Raw genomic sequence first — 4,638 nt, 5'->3', positions numbered from 1 at the left:
TGACTCACATTAACACTCTGGCCACACTGCGTACAGCAAATAGCAGACACATCTGTACTTCTGCACCCAATCCCAGCCTGTGTGTGGGCTTTTCCCACACCACCAAGCAATTCTCTGACACCAGCAGGGTGTTCTCCAGTTCAGCTCAATTCTGACACTGTCTACCTAGCGGTAGCATCGGATCCCACAGGTTTAGGACTCGGTTCTGCACGACCACTCCCTCCCCCCACCCCCCAACTTCAGACGCCAGTTGCAAGTCCAGGTTGTCCCCTGGGCTTCTGACCAACTGGCTATAGTTTGAAGGTTCCCAGAACCCCATCCGTGGGTTTGATTAATTTGCTAGAGCTACTCGCAGAACTCAGAGAAACCTTTTACTTACTACGTCACAAGTTTGTTTATTTATTTGTTTATTTCTTGGCCACGCCGAGCGGCATGCAGGATTTTATTCCCCCATGAGGAATTGAAGCGCGTCCCCTGCACTGGAAGCACAGTCTTTTTTTCTTTTTAACATCTTTGTTGGAGTATAACTGCTTTACAATGGTGTGTTAGTTTCTGCTGTATAACAAAGTGAATCAGTTATACATATACATATGTCCCCATATCTCTTCCCTCTTGCGTCTCCCTCCCGCCCACCCTCCCTATATCCCACCCCTCCAGGCGGTCACAAAGCACCGAGCTGATCTCCCTGGAAAGCACAGCGTCTTCACCACTGGACCACCAGGGAAGTCCCTAGATCCCACGTTTACTATGAAAGAATATAACACAGGAAGAGCCAGATGGAAGTGATGGATCAAGCAGGGTAGGGGGAAAGGGCTGGAAACTCCCATGCTCTCTGGGCATCCCCTCATCCGGATCTTCACGTGTTCACCAACCTGGAAGCTCCCGAACCTTTTATGGTTTTTATGGAGGCTTCGATGCACAGGCATGATTGGTTCCATCATTGGCCATCAGCAGTTGATTCAATTTCCAGCCCCTCTCCCCGAGGTTGCAAGGTGGCATTGAAAGTTCCAACCCTGTAATTACCTGGTTGGTTCTTCCCAGCAACTAGAGTCCCCAGTCATAGGTGCTTCCAGAAGTCGTTATCATTCACATACCAAAAGACACCTGTATCCGTTACGGGGATAAGCCAGAATGGAAAAGAATATAAAAAAGAATGTGTGTGTGTATATATATATATGTATAATTGAGTCACGTTGCTGTACGGCAGAAATTAACAGAACATTGTACATCAACTATACTTCAATTTAAAATAATTTTTTAAAAAAAGACACCTTTGGGGCTTCCCTGGTGGTGCAGTGGTTGGGAGTCCGCCTGCTGATGCAGGGGACACGGGTTCGTGACCCGGTCCGGGAAGATCCCACATGCCGCGGAGCGGCTGGGCCCGTGAGCCATGGCCGCTGAGCCTGCGCGTCCAGAGCCTGTGCTCCGCAACGGGAGAGGCCACAGCATGAGAGGCCCGCGTACCACAAAAAAACACAAAAAAACAAACAAAAAAAAAAAAAAAAAAAAAAAGACACCTTTGTCAGTCTCGTCACAGGAGATTCCCAGAGTTTTAGGAATCTGTCAGAGAAAAGGACAGAGAACCAATATTTATTTCTAAGTATAGATCACAGTATCACACATCCTAGGGGCAAAATGGCTGACTCTGAATTCCCCTGACTTTTCTTTGGCACGAGCTGCAGGATAAATGTGAATCTGACTTTGCTACTTATTATTCTGCTTGAAACAGACAAGAAAGTAAGACACCAGTGTCTAAGTTCTTCAGAGACGGCCATAATTATTTTCCCCCCTCTTCAATACCACCCACCCACCCACTGGCTTGTGGAGGAAGTATGGCAGCCCTGTAATATTTGGGAGACTATCACCCACTCAGATAGTCTCCAAGCTGGGCCTCATTCCCACCAGAGGAGCTCTGGGTAGCGTGATCATTGAATCCTTCCCCAGGGCCCCCAGGAGAGCCCCTGCCTCGGAGCAGATTCTGCTCCAGAGGGCAGAAGGTGGCGGTGAGGATCCAGCAATACTGCCCATCCCTCTGGGCACACGTGCTCCGACCCTCCGTCATTTGCTAGCTCTGCTCCAGCAGCAATGGCTAACTCTCCGCTCTCCCATCTCCATGCCCTGGTACTTGCTGTATGCTTTGCCTTTGGAGCCCCTTCTCTAGAGCACATATCTGCCCGAGGCCCTTGACCTAATAGATTTTGTCTTGAGGCTTTCTCCCTAGGTCCAGAGCATTTAGCCCCCAAAGCGTCCCAGAATATTTTTGTCCCAAGTCTGATGTCCTTGGTCTACGTTTTCTATTGCTTTAGGCACAGAGCCCAGAGGACTATTTTGGACAGAGCTTAAGGCTGTGAGTAATAGAACAGGAGTTTCAGAATGTGGATGAGCCTGGTTCAAATTTCAGTTCTGATACTTATTGGTTGTATAGCTTTCTACCCTCCAAACCTCAGATATTTCACCTGTGCAAAACCCCCACCCTGCCTGGTTGTCGTGACAATGACATCTAATAACATAGGTAAAGCTCGTGCGAAAGCATGTGGTCTGTCGTAGAAACTCCACCGATGTCAGTCCCCTGCATTGCCATGCTGTCCTGTGTCTGACTCCCTGGCTGGGGGTTGGGGAACTGGTTGCTCTCTAAAGAAGCAACTACTGTGCTGTCCTCGCCACTCTGGGAAGGGAGAAAGGCTGAGTCTCACACTTGTTCAGGATGTTTCCTGCAGCCAGTGCGGAACGGCTCCTGGCAGGCCCATTGAGCCCCATCCTCGCTGACCCCCTCCGCTGCCTAGGCAGGGCTGTGGGCTGGGCGTGAGTAATGGGAGTGTCAGAGAAATTGTCACTCAGGCTGTAGGCCCTGCCCTCATCACCCTCCCTCTCAAATAGTTTTTTTTTTTTTTAATTTTTTTTAGATGTTGGGGGTAGGAGTTTATTTATTTACCTTTGCTGTGTTGGGTCTTCGTTTCTGTGCGAGGGCTTTCTCTAGTTGTGGCAAGCGGGGGCCAGTCTTCATCGCAGTGCGTGGGCCTCTCACTATCGTGGCCTCTGCCGTTGCGGAGCACAGGCTGCAGACGCACAGCCTCAGCGGCCATGGCTCACGGGCCCAGTTGCTCCGCGGCACGCGGGATCCTCCCAGACCAGGGCTCGAACCCGTGTCCCCTGCATCAGCAGGCAGATTCTCAACCACTGCGCCACCAGGGAAGCCCTATCCCCCCTCTCTTGAGGAACCTTCTCATTTGTGAACCTGTCACTCCGCTAAGCCCCCCAGGGCCAGCCAGAAGCGGCTCCTCTGTGGCCAGCCCCCACAGTGCCCCTGATCCCCTCCTGTCTCCACGATGGGGGCCTGAGAAGCCCCCGAGGATTCCGTGACTGAAGAGAATGGCAGTTCTTCATTCATCCACTTCGTTCATTCTCTCCCTAACCATTACTGATCACCTACTGCACGAAAGGTCCTGAGCTAAGCTTTAAACTGGAAACATGGGTGGGAGCCCTGGTACCTCCCACGCTGCTCCATCCCGGCTTCCTCACCTGATCGGGGTCCAGTCAGCTCTCTCCATCCCAGTGCCCCTCACCTGCACCCCAAGTCTTCTGCTAAATCCCCATCTCCTCTCTTTTAGACCCTTAGAACAGTCTCCTCAACCTTTTCCCATATCCTGGCACACCAGACTGTTGCCTGAGTCATCTTTCTAGAATATCAGTCTTGTCCTATGAGTCTTGGGTGTGCTGTTTCCCACCTGGAACTTGCATTCTGTTATATTAATAGTTTCCTCTGAAAGAACTCACTTTTTTTTTTTTAACTTGGTCTTACTCCAAGCATTATCATCCGTGAAGCACAGATTGGATGCCAGTTGGATATCATACCAGTGTGGGTTTTAAAAAAGAAGTAATACAATGAGGAGTGTTTGTTCATATGACATCTAAGGCTTTCAGGCATGGGGACTATGCTGCCTGGGGAAGGCTGTTAGCGCTCATTTACTTACAGGTTCTTTATCTAGCACCTACTGTGTGCCAAGCAGTGTTGGGGATACAGCTAAACACTGACCAAATCCCTGCCCTCCTCGAGTTTCTACTCTAGTGGTAAAACAGACAATAGAAAAATAAGATAGATGAGTCAAGCGTATACAGGCTTTTAGTTGATGACAAATATTAAAAGTAAAAAATTATAAAAAATAACAGAGGGGGCAGGAAAAATCCAATGGTAATAAATAAACTCTGCCTGCCTTTCCAGCTCAGCTGCTCTCCCTCTAATTTCAAGCTCTCTACAGATAGTTCCCACAATGCACTGTGCTCAGAGTGCCCACAATGTACTGTGTCTGTGGGTCCCACAGTGCACCATGTCTGTAGTTCCCACAGTGTTCACAGTGATCATAGTGCCCACAGTGCACCATGTCTATAGGTCCCACGATGCACTGTGTCCATAGTTCCCACAATGCACCATGGCCATTTTCCCACAATGCACAGGTGGTCACATCTCCCTGCCTTCGCTTGTTTGCTTGTTTTCTGCCAGGACCACCCTGCTCACATATGCCTCTGGTTAAATCATCTTTATTCTTTCCATCCTTCCCTGATTTCTGCTCCCCAACCCCCATTAGAATTAAACCTATCCTCCTCTGGGTACCTTGGGCCATTTCTGTAGTAGCGCTTCTC

The 4,638-nt window shown here is 49.5% G+C and overlaps 1 long non-coding RNA gene across 1 annotated transcript; it reads right to left on the bottom strand.

The window, feature by feature from the left end:
* Positions 1-1,505: 1,505 nt before the first annotated feature.
* Positions 1,506-3,637, bottom strand: LOC137215756 (uncharacterized). The gene is made up of 3 exons (XR_010939398.1): positions 3,520-3,637; positions 2,933-3,150; positions 1,506-1,560 (listed from the first exon to the last, which is right to left on the bottom strand). It is a non-coding gene; the product is annotated as an uncharacterized lncRNA (long non-coding RNA).
* Positions 3,638-4,638: the final 1,001 nt, after the last annotated feature.

The sequence above is a fragment of the Pseudorca crassidens genome, chromosome 20 (genome assembly GCF_039906515.1).
Source record: "Pseudorca crassidens isolate mPseCra1 chromosome 20, mPseCra1.hap1, whole genome shotgun sequence".
Taxonomy (NCBI): domain Eukaryota; kingdom Metazoa; phylum Chordata; class Mammalia; order Artiodactyla; family Delphinidae; genus Pseudorca; species Pseudorca crassidens.
Note: the sequence above shows the minus strand (reverse complement) of the source record. Positions and strands in the feature narration are given on the sequence as shown.